We start from the raw sequence: 19,067 nt of genomic DNA on the forward strand, positions 1-19,067 counted from the left end.
GCATCAAAAGTGGCAGGACAAAGAACAACACTGCATTGGGCACAGATGTCAGAGACTTTCTGATGCTGGTTAGAAGAGATCAAGAGAATGGAGTAACAAAGGCACTGATGCAACAGAAGCCTGCCAAGGGACGCAGCATCTTGTGAGACCACCTCAATTTCAAGGTTACTCCCATGGTTTTTTTCCAAAGGTAAGAGTGAGCAACATACATCTGTGCAACGAAGGACACGTTATGTGTTGTGGAAAATCTCCTACCGCTAGGTTGTGAGAGGTGGGCCAGCCACAGCAATCTTGAGGGAGGCTCGAGCCTGAAGCTTGGCCCTGGCTCAGGGTCAGGGTCAGTTGGAGCCTCAAGCCCATAGCGAGCCTAGCTTCCACATGGATCTGCCTGCCTCCCTCCCTCACTCCTTCTACTCAGGATGTGGCCTTAGGGTCAGAAGCTGCCGACTGTAGAACTGGGGAACCAGGTTTGAGTATTGGTCAAACATACTGTGCTTCTGGGCAAATCACTTAATCTTCCCATACCTATAAACAATTCCATGTGACCTTGTGTCTTGTAACTGGTGCTAATGTAAAGTGTTTGGCCTTCAGGTCGAGTTTATGGTATATTTAGAAACTACAGAAAAATGCACTGAGGTAATAAAAAAATAAAAAAAAGCTTAACATAAGGAATGACAGATACGTATTTACTGGCTATTTTGACAAAGTGGAACCAGAAAACCTGGATAAATAGGTTTCCCTGCGTAAATTGTGTGATCATAGGCAAATACTTTATCTCACCAAAACACTTTTTTCTTCATTATCATGCATAAAAACAGTTTCAACTATGTGAGTTCAGAATACCAGTTGTATATAACTACCACTTTCAATAAGTATGTCTCAGTGCATTGATACAATGCATCCTATTAGTGTCAAAGCTTCCACATGTGAACACACTTATTTGTATTTTGAAGAGACTTTAGCATATCTTACGTGATGATTGTTGTGTGATTCATATAGCACATCTTTTCAGGGCTTGGCTTGTGCAAGGTCTTTAAAATTTGTGCTAGACCCCGGCTTAACTCTGGATCGTCTCTCCCTGTTCCTTTGTTGGCTCGCCCATCTCTACAGGTTACCAACCCTATCTGCCTTCCTTGGCCTCCATACACAATGCCTTCAGCGGTGAATATAATGAGCACTAGAAAGTTGGTTAACTAAGGTGTGCAAAATCTCATATTCCCCATCCTGAAATTATGGAAAATGTCAAGAAAGTTAAGTGAAATCGTTCACAAGACATACACAATGAACTCTGGGGGTATGCTGAGTAAAAATGTAATGCAAAGGCAGACCTTGCATTCAAAAGTCACTCCAGACACCAGCAAGAGGATTTTTTTTGAGGTTTAAATACCGCTTGCCTCAAATGTTCTGCTCGAATTTGTCTCCCATGAGACATTTTCTCCTCTAAACAGCCCTATGCAGCAAAATATTTTGCATGAGTGCCACAGAAAATTTTGCCTGGGCCATATAACAAACAATATAGTGACGAGAAACCCATTAGTGAACGTGCACTTAAAAAATATGTTTATTTAAGGATCATTTCTTACTAACACGTTTTACCATACACCGACTCCAAGTTCAGCAAAATATTCAACTCACAGTGATGTGCATTACCTATTTGGATCTTGATGATGGTAATAAATCTATCTTCAGGCAAAAAGTACAGCACTGCAGAACATGTAGGCTACATTTAAAGGCTTTACCACACTAGGAACAAGAAGACCTCTCAGTATGGACTTCTCAGTTCTGCCCTCACAGATGCGGAATGACCCTCCGGTGACTGCCTACACAACATAGGTCATTTTGCATACCCGATCACGTGCCTTAAAAACCTTTTCACTTCCCAGCAGGAGTTCAAAAATGGTTGTGCAGGTTATATAGTGAGTCTGATAAAGCATGCAAGCCTTCTTGGCATCTGCGTCCTCTACAAAACAATGACTGCATGACTCTGGCTGAACTTCCAATTGACCAGTTAAGTAATGGCTTCTACTCACCCCAATCAAGGCAAATGGGTGCCTGTACTTTGAAATGCAAGCAACAGGAAGAAAAGACAAGTACGTTCTTCTGGTTACATGAATGAAATACCTCAAACCAACAAGTACCAACTAAAACGTACTCTTTTCAACTATAGCAGGTGTCGAGAACCTGACGTGCTATCCATTTGGTCCATTAGAAACTTGTCAACTTTTATGTCTCCCCGGCATGGGTGGACTGTGATGTACTAGGCCCCAAACACCCTCACTCGTCTTACAGGGACGGCTCTAACTCACACCTGCTCGTCACTTGAACATGTGCATTAACCTTCGTGTTTGTTTTTGGCATGGAGTTCTCCAGCATGAAGGTCAATTCGGTGTGAACTGCATTTAATGCTTTTGTATGGGGGTTCTACCAATGCACACATTAAAAGGCTCGCCTCCTGGTCCGGGCCCTCCCAGATCATCGGATGCAATGAGCAGGCCTGTTGGCGAGATTAAAGTTTACATCTCTCCAGTGCGTCATCTTGCTTTTAAACAGCACTTACTAGCTCAATCTATTCTGAGTCAACCTCTTATTTAATAGTCCGGGCTTTACTGACCCATGAAGGACTAAAGTTGAGTTGGACCTGTAGGATTCGAGGAAGTGAGCTCTCTTTTGGGCATTCGACATAATTAAAGCCCTGTGTTTGGCCCCCAAAATGTTTGATCTCGGTTTCTACGGCTTTGTAGTCTTAAATCTTAAATGTAACCGACAACAGGACTAGTCACTCCCGCCCTTCAGCCTCTCCAAGCTGCCAAGTTCTTCCTAGGTTCAACCGAGTAGCTCATATTGTTAGGACTTTTAAGACTTCTTGGTGCCTCCCAGCGGAATACAGTTCCCCGGGTTCTTAGGGGTAAAGGGACCTGTTCCTTGCTTTGGAGCTCACTGCGCCTGGTTCTGCCTTTTTTCAAGCTTTGACAGCTAAGCACCATGGAACTTATTTCGCGGTGAATGGTGGCGCTGTACATGTCTCTACGTAGAAAGATAGGTTACAAACCAATCTCATAGCGAGCGTTAGACACCCTGTGCTACCTCTCCAGAGTTGGTCTCCCTCCAGGGAACATAATTGCATAACTATGTTAGCATGAGCTGACTAACAGAGGAACGACTCCGATTGGGGCTAAGACACTGCGGTATAGGCGAAAGGTTACTGCAAGAGCCTCGGAGCGCCTGCACTCTGTAATGTGCTGTTAATGAGTGGCGAGAATAACTCGAAATACAGTAATATGTAGAGCCTCTAGTGAGCCATGCTTAGCGTTGCAAATCACGTGGTTGGAAGTCTACTAGAACAGCAGTAACAGGATGAAATTGGAAACTTTTAACCCGTTCTTGGTTACGTACTGCCACCTTCTGGCACAAAACTACTACTGCAGTTTCTGAATCGGCCCGTTTCTTTGCATCGTACTATCGAGTCGACATTAAGACGTCTCAGGGGCAGCACCGTCGTACTGGCGTTGCTCGAGGCAGACAGATACGAGCCATTTCGCATTAATGACCAATCACAAAATGAATCCAAAGCGAACAGCAAAAACATAAAGATAGCAATGACGAGAAATAGTTAATAAATGCGACAAGCATACATGTTGAACAAAAACGAGCTACACTTTAGAGTTTGCAGAACATAATGATTCGCTTTGGAGACATCTTGCCCCATCTCTTATAAGAGCACACATTACAAGGCGCTAGGTTGCTCGTCACTGTGCAGTTAGTACAGTTTGTATATGCAGCGCATGTGGAAGAGGGAGGAGGCTAATACTTCAAATCTTAAAGTGGAGCAAAATCAAGAGGCAGGCTCAAAATTCCTCATGAGTGGTCTCATCACTGCAGTGGTACCATGCAGGGAGTGATCTTCGAACAATTAGGTAAGTTGCGCATTTAAAGCACACTCAGCCGCTCTATTGGTCCCAGCATAACAGGGATTAACAACTTTTACAGGACTTTTAGAGTTATCCTTCAAGGAATTTTAGCAGAACAAATGGTATATGATGCATTAGAAAGTTGGGATGGTGAGAGCTCTATTGAAGAAAATGGAGTGGCTCTGGGCTTATTATGCCTGTTGTAAGACCGGAGCTCCAACATTCCAAAGCTTGTCTTCATGTTTCTTCCTTTTTGATTTAGAACAATCTAAATTGTTAGACTGGATTGAGTGCTCTAATAGCCTTACATCCCTTCTACCTCGGGCTATACCGGTTGCTGAAGGCCATCACCCTCGTTTCAGGACTTCGCCTCCGGCTCAGGCCTACAACTCTGGTTCAGAGCCTTTAACAACTGGCATAGATCTCAGCACTGGGCTGTAAGGCTATATTAAACACGTTTACCTAGCATTTGTGGCATTCCTGGTTCTGATTCAAGTTTCTTGGACAACTGGTGACAAATGAAGCACCGTAAATCACCCTGGGGCACTCGCATTGGTCTCAACTCAGGGATAACCAAATGTGAGGTGGAGATGACACTACCGTGAGAAACACCAAGCTTTAGCCTTTCCTAGTAGGGCAAAAGACTGGTCACACCAGAGCTTAGGGGAAGACAGCTGCAGTGCTTTACAGCCAGAGAGAAGGATCAGCCCCCTAAAGGTTCTCCTAATTTTGGGAAGACGCGGGAGGTTGGCTGTTATATATCATACGGTTCTGGAAGAAATATTGGAAATAATACAATGGTAAGGAAAGAGATGCAGTGCACAATGATAAATACCCAGTGCTCTGAGGGTAGTCCGTGGGCAACACTAAGCCAAATGGCCAGTAGAAGGCGACAAGTGATGGCAGAGCAAGGAGCAGCCATCAGGTGATGCAGGCAGCAGTGTTTTGAATGATTTGAAGGCCGTGAGTGGGAAAAGCAGAAATCACAAGAGTTTACATCATCTAGCCGCAAAAAGGATTACATTCAAAACAGTTTTATGACAGTGAGGGGGGGGGAAATGGGTGATTCTGCAAACACCCGCAAAAGAGGAGATAAGATGGTTGGAAATGATCCAAGATTTTTTTTTTGCTGACTAAGCTGGGGAGGGTGATCGGCTCTGCTTCACTGTTCACCTAAGAGAAAACCATATCTTAAGTAGCCCTATAAAGATAAGGGCCTCGGCTCTGTTACTATTCTGTTTTAATCGAACTTCATTCAGCAGGCAAGTGCTATGATCTAAGACCAAAATCTCTCTTGTGCAGAGCCCAGGTCACCGCTGAAGAAAAAACTGCTTTTGGTATAATCTGCAGAAGACACCAGAGAGAACCCAAACAAGCATATGAATGAATTTACTAGGATAAGATAAAGTGGAAGCAGCATAATAATAAGAGAAAATCTGTGAGGGATTCCAAAAGTGAGAGAACATGGCTGAAATGTGGTGAGGCAGGTTGTTTGTGACCTCTCAGGCAGAAAAGATTAACAAGCACCGGGTGCACAAAGCAACACAAAGATCTACTAATACCAGGGCCGCTCTCCTGCCTTAATCATGGGTCAGGCATAAATGATCTAACACAGAAGGAAGAGCTACTTCCGTCCAAGGGAGTGTGCAGGAGCAAACCGGAACACGGGCTACAAGTGAACAACTTCTAACAAAGGAAGTTTGGCCTTTGACTTCTTTTTCAGGGATTTTAGAATGACAGGCAACAAAAAATGGAGGTACCATGTTGCATTAAGGAAGTTGATTAATCAGTATGTATTTAAGTCAATCCTAGATGCAATATTGCTTTTAAATAGATCTGCACGTGATCAGAGGATCCACAGTGATAAAACACACAGGTTTATGTTAATACACAATTTAATTTTCCTTTGTCACGTTACTGTCTGACTGGTAATAACACCCTGCTGATGATTCTGCCCATCTTACATCTTAACTTTCAATCTCCTGCAGCCTGTTCATCTATGTTCTCTTATTGCATATCTACCACCGTACATCAATCTTGCTTTCACTCTACTCTGTACCTCTAATTTCTTTCTAGCATCTCTCATTCTCTTGCTTGTTCTGCCTCTTACATTCATCTCTCCCCTCCATGCTAAACACTTTATCTCCCATCTGTGCCAGAGGCTTATCCTTTCTACTTGGTTCTGATCCTTTTACCTCTACTTCTTCTTTCCCCTCTTCTTCTGCGTCTACCACTCTGCCAAGGCTCTTCCCTTCTCATGCTGGTTCTGTACCACTTACACCCACCGCTCCACTTCCTCTCTACTTTTTCTTAGATGTTCCTGCCTCATGCTTCCACTTCTATCCTCCGTGCCTTCCTCCACCCACTCACTCTCTCTGCATTCTCTTACCTCTCTTGCTGGTTCTGCCCCTTTTATAGTCACCTATCCACCACTTTTGATGCTGGTTCTCACCATCTCACACCTACCTCTCCTATTCTCGCCTCCCTCTTTCAAGTTTTTATTTTACCCCTCTTACAGCCAACTCTGCCCTGCATGCTGTATTCAACACAGCACAGCTCTCACTGCTTGTGAAGCATCTAGCCTTGTCTTGTTAAAGAGATTACATTTTGCCTCCATTTTAGTTTTCCTTTCTAACTTAGCATCTTTCCAAAATGGTGGTTTCAAAATGTTTTTCACTAAAATAACAAAATCCAACACACACATTTATTATAGTTAGACGTTCTTCTGTAGTCTGCACTGTTAGTTTAAGGGACACACACTATGACCGTGCTTTGTTTTGTGTTCGTTGGAGATGTCTCTTTTTACCAAGACTAAGTATAGTTGCTTTTCTGCATCGCTCGCTGAATAAGATAAGGCCGGTGTTTTATTACTTAAATAACGTCCATTCGGAATTCAGGTGAGAGGCACCTCAAGCAGGAGTTATCATGGATGTTGCAGAAAGCTCAGGCCCTGATACACAGGAAGACAGATGTGCAGACAGAGGTGTGTAGAGTTGCACACTGAGATGGCAGGCATTTGTTAATGCACCAAGGCCGGCTTCCTGAGACATAACATCAACTTATGTTACATCGCTCCAACTGGGTCTGGCATACAGGTACTCCCACAATGCTCTCGGTAGTGTAAGGATACTAGTGATGGATATGAGTAACTTTAGGAAAAATCAACATTGTTGAATTAACAATGATGTCTCATCTATCAATTGCAGTTCATGTTCAATTACAAGTATTAGAACTTTTCAATAAACCTTTGAAAATGAATTATTGTCTCTTTGTGAAACCTTGGGACAGGAAACCTGACATACAAAGGGGTTAGATCAGTATATACAAGTTCTTTGTGAATAGGCGTGGTCATGTTCGAGGTTGCAGACAGCATCTATAACTCTGGAGGTTCATAAGTTTAGAGGTGGCACTGCGAGCTAGCCGTAAACGCTTACTAATGATGGAAAGAATCTTAGGGTCTGATTTAGATTTCGATGAACCGGATATCCGTCCCTGTTGTGAGGGAGTAACCCGTCCATCTAAATCAGGCCCTTAATCCCTGTATTATGAAGTTTTGTTGATCAAATCCACAGTCTCACTAAATTAGTAGGAACCATGTAACAGCTTCACTGGCTCTTCGATTCCTTCCCTCTGACATCCACAGCTCCTCTTCCTCTCCTTTCTTTCCATCTCCCTCTCTCTCTGCTACCCTCATGCCTTCTCTTGCTGGTTTGGCCCTTTCTAGTCCCACATAATTTCTTCCCTCACAATGAAGGGAGCACACGTTGCGTCACAGTGCAGTACACACAGGTGAATTGTGGTTAATGCCGTTCTCGGTCCACCTACATCTGTAAGAGTCTTTAGCCTTCACCACCGTTGGTGCAGCCAGTGCCTTGCATCTCTAGGATGTTTCAGAATGTTTACCCTTCAGTAGAGAGTGAAGGTGCTCCTTCCCCCCTGTGTTTGATAAATCTCCCTTGAGCTGATGAGCTCTGGCTGATGCACATGCTCTCTGTGAGTGGTACAGCGACCCGAGAAGGAGAAGACAATGAGCAGCATTTCCTCAACAACCTGTTACTCTCCGTTGAGGAAGGATAATTATACACAGTACTGGCTGCATCAACAATGGTGCAGTGTATTCAACATAATGCATCTGAGCTAACTGAGTGCTGGGATGTGAGGCAGGGCGCTCCCTTCCCTCTTTGTTACCGGATGGTACACCAGAGTACACATGCTTGGCACAGAAAAGGGCAAGTTCAGCCTGCATGGTCTGGACAGCTATGGAGTTGCACAATTCAGTGACCTTGTGTAAGAGTGATTCTTCGACCACATCTAACCATGTATTGCTCTGAGCCCAAATAGCGGACCAATACTGTAGGAAGGCCCAGATATTTGAACTGAATGCCAGTAAATGGGGGCGCAGTGAGCAATACCCAAGATGACTACTGTATTTTAACCCCTCTGTTATAATGTTTGACATGGCACTTTTAGTTGTTAGCACAGGTCATTAGTTCTGTCTTTCATCAGCCTAAGACCCAAGTGTTGTGCTCACTAGTTGTACTGGTTTGCCCTTTAGGTACCATCGGAATTTTCTGTTTCACGTACAAAACGTCATGATCTTGCGTTTTCTGAAAGTTAACTGTGAGAAAATACTGCTAGATGGCAATTCTAGGCAGTTCACTAAACAGTCTCTGTAGTCTCCTTATGGTGTCACTAAGCCACAGCATATGTTTGCGGTTGAAGATACTGTAGATGTGAATTGCACCACATTTCGGGGGAATATTCGCTTTCAATAAAGCATCACGGAGGTCAGAAATCAACAGACAAAAAAGGAGGGATGCAAATATGCAGTTTGCCACCTCCATAAGTCAGAATTCCTTTGATCAGAATCCCAACATTTCCAATATGAACAGAAGCCCAAGTTCCTTCATATAATAATGCTAGATCTCTCCAAAAACGATCTGGCTTTTGCATACTAAGCTATGTAAAAATGAAAGAGCAAACATCCATTTCTTATGCTAAAGGCATATTTTAGGTCTATATAGGCTCAATACAATTGTGGTGTTGCTTTTGTTTTTTTAAGGCAAAGGCAATCAAGTTTGAGTGCACAAATGTATTTCTAGATCTTGCCTCACGCACTTTTTGTTGCAAGACATTTTGTTATCTTACAGTCGGGCTGGAACACACCCATTACTACCCATCGCTTGTCTTCATTGTTGCTCTCATTTGCTTGCCTTTGTAGGCTTTGCTGTCTCTTTTGCCTGTCCCTCCCAGGGAGCATGGATGCACTACTATGCCCCTTTAACTGCTTGCTTTTTCAGGTGCTGACTTTTAAGTACTCTACTAGAATGCATGTGTTTTCCAACTGTCTTGCTCCTCTATTTCTGCACCCCTATTCTCTTGCCACCCACACTCCATTGTTTAAGTCCTTCACTCACCACTTCCTGACCACACTTTGTTTTCTGTGTGCTTGCCTCAGCCCCTATTGCCCACCCTCTGTTGCTCCTGTACTTCTCTCTCCCCGCCCCCACCCTTCATTGTCTGCTTTCCCCACACTACCTGCCCACCCTCTATTGTGTGTGTGCTTCTGCCAGCAGTTTGGAGTGCATGGCATTATGCTAAAACTGTGCTTAAAACTCTGCTAGAAATACAGACTTTTGATGTTAGCAGTTTTAGAGTGTCGGTGATGTTGGAGTGTTCCATATAAAGGAGCTGCTCTACCCTAAAACTTGGGAACTACCCACAGTTCCCTACTTATTTTTTTGCATAATCTATGTGTCATTCTAAGCCTGAAAGGGTATTTCTTTGACATATACTGGGAGCTCTCTTGTGTCTGGACAAAGCTGCATCCCTCTGACGAATTAATAAGAGTGAAAGCATGTCAGGGGTGGCTTTTATTTATTCCAGGTTGGCTTTGATGGTATTTTTGTGGATGGCACAAGGTAATGCTATGCTTAAAGAGTTTGCAGCAATGGATATTAGCCGATTTAAGTGATTTGCTAGTGTGAAAGGATATTAAGCCAGCTTCAAAGTTGGCACCTTTGACAATTACACCACATTCTACTTCTCAATTTTTGTGTGAAAGACATACACATATTATGGTTATGTATGATCATGTATAGTGAGCATATTCTCTGTTGAAATGGCCTTGTGAAGTTAAAAAAAAAAAAGAGAGCAGCAAAAAATACTGAATTCAACTACTTTAAGAAGCACTTGTCAGTGCCATGTCTAGATACCCAGTTACCAATACGTTGGGAATAAAACAGACTGAACAAACTAGGAGCAACTCGGCCATCACTAATGCAACTTTATCTTGTCATCTGATTCCAGACTGTAAATCTGTAGCCACTATATATTTTGTTCTGCGTAAACTTCATCTACAATGCTGCTACATGCTCCACCAGCTTTTGTGCCTCTCAAAGATCCGACTCACATTTGAAGTCATCCCTGTCTGATATCAGTGTATAGCAAGACTGTGTAAGGGAAAGAAAATGGAAATGCCAATGTTTGTTTGAAGTAAATGGTGCCTTTGGCAACAATGCCTGCGGATGAAGGGTTCTGTGACTTGTTCTCCACCACTGCCTTCTTTTGGTTATCAGAATCAGAAAATGTTATATAACAGACATCACCATATTTGTTACCACGTATGATTTGTCCGACATGCCCTGCTTTATTAAAACTCCTGATGCAACCTTTTGCCCTTTGAGATTAAGTTCAGGCCTAGTATCCTCTGAGTATTACAGGCTAGTGCCCCCTTCATTAGGAATATGCCACAGAGGTGATGGAGAGTCCAGAAATTGCTCTTTGATGACTTGCCAGGTTCAAAACCAATGTGTGACCTGTGGATGAGTGCAGGAAGGATGCTTTTCAAGAGGTCCCCAGCACATTACCCCTTAGTTTAATGATTTAATTTATTAGTGATTTCAGCACGTAACTAGTAAATAGAAAGGCTCTTTGCCAGGTTTAAATAGTAAGGTGATTGTAGCCTTGCTCGATTATAAATGGAGAAGACTTCTGTGGTCCTTAAAGACTGCATAAAATAGGGGAATATTTTTTTTTCAACTTTGAAAATATATAGTTCAACAGGCAATCTATCCTCTTCGGGAGCCTTGCCAATAGGTACTGATGTCCTTGATTTCATCTGCTGTATCTCGCGCTCCAGCTGAGAGGAAAGGCAGAAATAATAGTTTCTGCCTCTAATACATACAGATCAAACGGCAAAGAAGCAAATTCCTTTGCAATTCATGCTTGGTAGGCAGTCAATCGTTTCTCATTTGGAATGGCAGGCGTGGCTGTTGGTTTATTTGTAATGGTAGTAGTCTTTGAGCCTTCTTGCCCTGCTCAGAATTTCACCTTTTATGTTTAGACAGAACTTATTCCACTTTTGATGTGAATAACAAATTCGATTCATATTTTGCTTTTCGAGCTGCATGATGAGGGGATCTGAAGGCTTCTTGTTGTAGTGGAGGGTGAGGAATCTAGAACATTCCAGGGCTTTCCGTTTCTCCAAGGCCATGTTCTTTGCCATAGCCCAGAGTGTCTAGCTAGATGAATTTTCATCCAAGTCTAAGTATTTGGCCTGAAGTTGTCATTGCAGTCTTTTCTCTTCAGACCGCCCATGTTTAATGATAGTCATCGTCCACGATTTAACCACTGCCATTACTAGGCCCATGTGAAGTTTTAGGAGTATAGATGAGAGGTCAGATATACATCCTTCCAGGATAGAGCAGTGTGACAGTTGAGGTAATGACTTTCTTGTAGTCAAATACGTACTCTTGTGCTTGCTCCAGTGATCACACACAGGAAAGTATATTCGTGATCACGTGGACTTCTCAGCCTCTCAGGATCAAAAAGGGCATCGTCAGACATTAGATCTTGCGGCTTTCACCCGTTTCCACTTCTTGTATGGAAGAGTTTGTCAGATCTGTCCAGTATGCAGTCTGTAGCTGGATTCCAGTCCCCTCCAATGACAACTCTGAAAGCCCTGGATTCGTTCAGCAGCTTAGTCAACGAAGTAAACAATCCAGACTTGCGACCACGCTGGGAGCACAGGTCAATCCGACCATGAATGTAATATCCTGTGACCAGTAGGATCGAATGTATAATCCTGTGACTTGAATTTCGCAAAGAACCACCTTCCAGTAGGATCCGAACACACTTTCACTAGTTGGATATGGAGGGTTTTGTGAATGACTATGGCAACACCACTTTTCCTATTGCAATTTCCAATAGGGAATTCAATATCTGAAGGGGCGTTGGTGGAAGTAGAAAACTACACAACTGTTCCCACTGAATCTTGTTTACGTTTTTGGAATTCTTTGATAGTGAGATGTTTTTTAAGTATCTTGACAATATTTGGTGATTTAGTAGCTAGGTATTGAAGCTCTTTTTTTATTGATGTAGCTAGTGAGGCCATTTATTTTTAGTGATAGGATGTTTAGAGGAATTCTGCTGGTCATAGGGGTGTGTTTGCTATCTGAGAAAGAAGGAAAGGGGGGTGACTGGTGTATAAGAGACAGATGGGGAAGAGCAGAAAATTCAAGAGGGCTCACAATCCTTCTTACAAAATGACTAAGTATAACAAAAGGGTTGTACGAAAGCACAGCAAACACCACATCTCACCCACTGACAAGGACAGAAAGTAACGTGGAAAGGCACCAAAAAATATGTTATGCAAAGTGAACGCAGAATTTGGGGGATGGAGGCAATGAGGATATCAGGCAGAAAGCGTGTCAAGAAGCATGTCCATTACTTCTTACTTTCCAGACTTAATGAAAACACACGTTATCTCTCCTACTCCAGTCTTCAAGGTCAGTAACTTTTCTCTGGAAGTTCCAAATGTCTTGTATTCAATCAGCAGTAGCCACCAGTGGTATCTGCACTGTTTCCATCTTTTGTCAGTAGTGAACAGACAGGTATTTAAAGAGGCAAGGTCTTAGCACAGCAAAAGTATCTCCTTCGTGATTTAATTAGGTGCGATTCCAACTTACCTGGTGATGGCTTATTGCTCTTCAATCCAGGTATTAAAGATACTAACGTAACCACCACCATTTCGACTGAGGGACGGGGCTACACTTTGTACCTGCCACCCATTACCTCTGAAAAGAGTAGACATTGAGGCCTCAGATCTAGACATATACGTTTCAAGGGTGCTCTCACTAGTGACCAGCAGGTAGATGGCCAATAACAGGATACCATGAGAGCATTGCTGACATCAGCAGTGTGTCATATGGAAAGGATCTAGCAAAGTCTGCTGAGAGTATGTTGGAGGTGCATGGACAAAATATTTTAGGTCTATTTGAGGTTTTTGGTTAGTGCTTCCTAATTATTTACTCATCACTATCCACGTGCCATTAATGAAAAGGTGCAGCAGAACAAGGGCCATGGGAGTTGTGTAAAGGAACTGATCGTCCACAATTAAACACATTTAAGAAATGGCTTTAAAAGGTCTTGTTTGGACTATTGGCCTGGGTGGTAGCCATACTAAACCAGCCGCTTTGTGTGGTCAGAGCATGCAGGCCACATTTAATTTCCAGAATACACCGCAAGTCTAATGAGCACACGGATATGATAGGATATGATATATTGTCATACACAAGTGTATGTGTACAGTTTAAGGGGACATGTAGATGGCTAGGTGCATGGAATTTCCCCATATCAATGTGGGAAAATGTCACTATGATGGTTCAGGCATCTCCAGTACTATAACATAAAAACATCCAAAATTTAAAAGCATCGTCACCCGCTTTGAATGAAATGTACTGTCACTCTGCCAAAGGCTCCTTAAAGGCTTTCCTCACTATTAGGGGTCAGCAGAAGCAGAGGCACCATTCAGGCAATGCTTCCTGCAGATTCATCATGCCTTTCAATGTGCTGGTGCCAGCTCTGGATCCATGGTGTCATGGTCCTGCAGGTCTGCCTCAACATCACATGGCGTCTCTCTCCATCTCCTTCCTGTGAGGCACAGCAGCGCTGGTTGACTTCTCAGTGCTCTGTCTTCTCAAGCGCTGTTTTTTCTTTTTGTCCTCCAATAATTATCTCTGAGGCTGCCCTGTCACTTTGCCTATTGTTTGAGGAGTCTAGCATGGGTTTATAGTGGAATATCTCTTAAAGACAGGTTGAGGGAAACGTCAGCTTTGCGTGAGCTCAACAAATCAGTCATCTTTACTGCACTCGCAGTCAATCTCCATCTCCATGGGACAGGCTTTGATTTTCATGAAAGACACCGGGGACCAGGTGAGTCGGAGTAAAGGCCTACAGAGAGGTCCCCAACCAGTCATGCAAGAGACTGTACGCAATGGATCTGGACTCTAGCCCATCCTGGAAACAAAGCCTTACCATTTTTTGTTCAGGTGCATCTTACAAAGATCTCTTGTGTCTCTAAGACAGCGAGTTGTGAACATCTGATGCAGTTCCTATTTTAGTGAAGTCATAAGCTAAGGCTGTCGCCCTTGACATTAAATACCCCTATAAGATGAGGAATCAGAAAGAAACGTAACCTGGAAATGCCCAACACCACTGTGATGACTGACTACCCCGTGGCTCTAAATAACGATATAGAACATGGGTAAGAATTCTGACTGCATATACCTTCACCACATTGAACCAGACCACCAGGAGGAAGGCTTCAAGATTATAACGTTCATCCTCAATTGTAACAAGTCTACTTAGAGGTATGAATCCGATCTGTCCCATAAGCCTCATATGGACAGACACTGGCGGAGGTGACCCCACACCCGTACTCAGATGAGTCTGTCCTGACTTGGACTTGTGACTGCAGATGGAAAGCACCTGGAGTTTGGGTCACCACCTTGGAGATGGTTTAATAGATGAATAAACAGATACAGGGCTGAACCCGCACTCTAGCAACAGATCCCAGAGCTCTCCAAGGTGACGATGCTGGAACCCCTAAGGCAGGTTCACCTGAGAAATCACCCCTATGCAGAAGGCCTCAAGTGCTAGAAAGGACCATTTTCTGCATACACTACCATTACGGGCACACCCTTTCAAAACGTCCATAGCCCGCTAAATTAGGGAAACAGCCTCCCCCGTGCAGAGAAAAGGAAAACAGACCGGTGTCTCAAATCTCTTCCTGAGGGCTATAGACATTTGGAAGAAAGGCATCCGAAAATTACGAGCCTGTCTCTTTTCAGAACCCACCAAAATCGGTAAATAATTTGGGAGCCAGGGATTGAATGGACAATGCTCAAAGCCGTTTGAGAACAGAGGAGTATTTCTGTGCGCGATGCATGCCCTTATGGCCACTTGAGTGGTACCAGCATCGTCAGTGTCCCTGTCAGTATCAAGACCACCACTTTTACCTTCTTGCACAAAGGTGGCCTTGAAGCCGAGTGGCTCAACCTTCAAGGTTAACAGGCCCCTCTGGGTGGGCTGGAGCAGGAACAAATGCTAGGGCAGGAACCAAAAACATAGATAGGAAAATGTTGGCCCTGTTAATGCAGCAGAGTGGGTTGTCTAGTGAAGAATCAGTAATCAGTGTGAAAAAGACCCAAAGGGTTGCGCCTAGCAGAGCTGAAATAGAATGTATAGAATTCGGCTGAACGGTCTACACATCAGCGGGAGGATGTGGCGTAATGGCCTGAGCTGCAAACTTCGAAACTGGGGGTACCAGGTTTGAGTCTCGGCGTCCGCTGAACATCCACTGATTCTGGGCAAATCACTTAACCTCCCCGTGCCTACATTTCAGAGCCTTGACACACTCACGGGTGATTTGTCACACTTTACAAACTCTGGATTTAATTATTTATTCATCCAATAAATAATTAGGTTCAAAGAGGAATAGCAAGTTGACAAAGACGAAATCTGATCAGCTGCCTTTTTTGTTTCGGCCTTGTGTCATTTGCGGGATTGTCAAAAGGCTCAGAGTGAGGTAAGTGGTTTTCAAAGGAGTTAGGTAGTCTTGTCACCGAAGAAGCCCGTCATATCACACGCTTGCACAGATGGAGCTGGCTCACTGAACCAGCAGCCTCCCCGCTTCTCCACAGCCTGAGCCCGGAGTGGGGCACTTATGGAAAGGAGATAACGAGAAGAGAGGATGCTGACTCTATCCCTTGGCCAATCCATGAGGGATGGCTTTTCCCAGATAAGAAATAGGGGAAAACTATGGTTGTACGTTTTTGCTCATGTATGAATCACATTACTGATACCCAGAAAAAACTGGGGGATTCCCCCAGCATCTCCACCCACATATTTTAAGAGTATCATAAGAAAAATCTAAAGTGCACGAAACCACACAACCTTTTCTCATGTGCTAAAGAATCCAGTCTTTTAACCCCCATGAGGTTAAATGTGTTTGACGTGGAATAACAAACTGTATGTGACGATGTCTTAAAATATAAATGTACTGTTCCAACCTGAATCAGTCAATTCATTCCTCAAATCCAGTTCCAGCAATGCTTCGCCTTTTTGGGGCGGGCGGGGAACACACTTCGCTAACACTGTATAAAGTATATGACTAGTTAAACTCCTATTTTTAATTTGTTTCATTTCGAGGATATGCTGTTTGAACCATCTAGGAATCCCTCCCATGCCAACCTATTTTTGAAAATTGCCAATCTGCTGTCCTGTAGGCATCTCTCATTTGTGTGATCGTTAACGGTTCTCGTTGTTCACGTCTTCCGGGTCCTGACATCTGACATGCACCTAGCCACTCATATGTGCTACATGCAGAGTGAGCCAGGCGCCATCTTGTTTTGCCAACGGAAAATTGAGTTTCTTCCCCCTGCTTCACACCAGCACATTTTCCTATATGCCTTCTTGCCTGAGCTGTGTGGGGAATAAATATCTCACCTGTGCACTTCATTTTAACTCAGCGGTTTCCACTGAAAGGTCTGGCCTTTGAGCAGCTGAGCTAGTTGTGCAGAAGAGCAAGCAATGTCACTGTAGTGTCAACTCCTGCAAAATAATGCATCGGCCAGAACTCGCAGCACTTCGTCACACGGGAGTTAGGTCACCCATTCCACAGCTCTACTCCTCGCGCCCCCTCCTATCAGATCTAGTCATCTTGTCAACCTCACATATGAATTCACATCAATGTACAACTCCAAGGATTTTAGTCCTCCCAGTAATCTCATTACAGCTATTAAAGCGGTCCGTTAGTGAGTGGTATATCCTGACTCCATGGTATGTAAAGGTTTTTGGGGTTCAAGGATTATCACCCTGTAAGTCAGCTAGAATTCTCTCCAAAGTACTTTATGCTCTGTGACCCACCTGTACTGCTCTACAATTTCCAACATGATCTGCAATTACTGCCACCAGCAGACATTTTGCTTGCTTTTCCTGAGTCTGTCAGCTCCTTCCTGATCTTTCTGTTAAAAGCTCACTGACTAAGATAAATTATTCCGGGGACCAGGGGCAGTGCAGTCCGAAGCTCGTCTCTATTATTCTCTGGATCTCTGAGTATTTTCCGTCTGCACTGATTTGTGTATATGGTTTTGCATATGGTAATCTAATCAATTTTCTGATGTTCCACTAGTGTTCATATATTTCAATCTTTCAAGCAAGAATTCAACGGTACTCTTCCTGCATCCAGTGATACAATGGAGCCTCTCGTTAGGCCATCTTCAGGTTCTCTTATTAGGTGAGATAATGTTCTCAAGTTCCTCATCGTATTACAGCTTGATATAAAGCCACACTGATACTGCTGTACCCTCATCACTTGCATTCTTCTCATCATCTTCTAGTCTGTATTTTTCATCAACGAGTCTATAAATCATGTGCTGCAGGGATAACAATCTGGATTCAGAATTAATTCAATTATCAATTTTCTCCTGAATTAGTGTAACATACTTGGTTTGCTCAAATACCCCCTGAATCCTAAGTAGCAAAGTATCTTCACATTTTTGGTAGGGCTCAGGTGACATCACCTTTCATCCAGGTCCCTGACTTATTGGCTTTTCACCAGCGGTGGCTTCTTCTCAAGAGAGGGGGGTGTTGCCTGTCACAGCCCTCCACCCCTCAGACTGCGAGCCACGTAGACAAAAATAAAATGGCAATGAAAAGATTTCATTGCAATTTTATTTTTACCTGCGCCACGCCCACCAGCAGAAATGCATGCTTGGCGTGTCCTCTGCTGCTAGCAAAAGAGCACTGGAGCAGTGCCTTGACTGGACGCTCCAAAGTGCGCATGTCACTTTGACCAACTGTTTTGAGCCAGCCAAAGTGACATGCGCACTTTGAAGCTCTTCACTCAGCTGTCTTAAGACAGCTGGGTGGAGACCATGCACAGGCCTCCAGGGCCTGAAGGAGCGTCCAGCCAGGCCACTCGATCCAATCCAGGCAAGCACCGTCTGGATTGGTTAGTAGAGCTCTTCTCCATTGGAGAGCAGAAGAACACAGAGGAGGATGCACAGCCCATGGGTGAGTGCAGTTTTTTTTTCTTTCAAATGTGTAATGCATGTAAATGTGTAACGTGTGTAGTGGTTGTGTTTATTTTATAGTTACTGTGATGGTGTTATTTGGGCTTTTGGAGGGAGGGGTAGTTTACTTTTGGTTTTTGGAGGGAGGGGTTGTTTTATTTATGTATTTATTTTTTGGGAGAAGTGGTGGGGCACTTCAGTCGCCCCACCACTTCCAGGGAGTACAAGCCGCCGCTGCTTTTCACTTTCTCTTTGGCAGACTGATTCCTGCGACTGTGACTTCACCTCGTGGGGAGTCTTAATAAACAAGATGTCGGGAAGAGCGTACCATTTTACTACGACTAAGCGTCGGGGAACATTCTAGTACTCCCGCTTGCTCCTCAATATCGGGAGTAAGAAAGAAGCAGTTCTGGCTTACAGCTAGAGCCACGAGTTACCAATGTGTCCTGTCACGAGTGTGAATCGGGACCCAAGAAATTAAAATGATTTCACTTGAGTACATGGTCCTTTTAACAGAGAATCTTCGTAAACCTGCTGTATCAGGCTCTGCGTTGGCTCATTTTGTCGATGCGCCCACTTCATATCTTCATCAAAAGAATGAAACTTGCACGGCATACTAAGTGGGTATTCGACTGCATTTTACAAGGTGTCACTCACAAATTGCTAAACTTAGGCGACAGCTCCCTCTAGTGGAGCAAAACTGCAACTGTCTGATTGTGATCATTTTGAATGTTCTATTAAATTCCCCAGAAAATGCAACCCTTTCAAAATAAAACGGCCTACAATGCTAATTTCTCTTAGT

At 43.7% G+C, this 19,067-nt stretch overlaps 1 protein-coding gene across 1 annotated transcript in view; it reads right to left on the bottom strand.

The window, feature by feature from the left end:
* Window positions 1–19,067, bottom strand: part of DAPK1 (death associated protein kinase 1) — a 521,159-nt gene that overhangs the window by 53,768 nt on the left and 448,324 nt on the right. The gene's annotated exons all lie outside the window — the stretch shown is intronic.

The sequence above is a fragment of the Pleurodeles waltl genome, chromosome 1_1 (assembly GCF_031143425.1).
Source record: "Pleurodeles waltl isolate 20211129_DDA chromosome 1_1, aPleWal1.hap1.20221129, whole genome shotgun sequence".
NCBI classification, from domain to species: Eukaryota; Metazoa; Chordata; class Amphibia; order Caudata; family Salamandridae; genus Pleurodeles; species Pleurodeles waltl.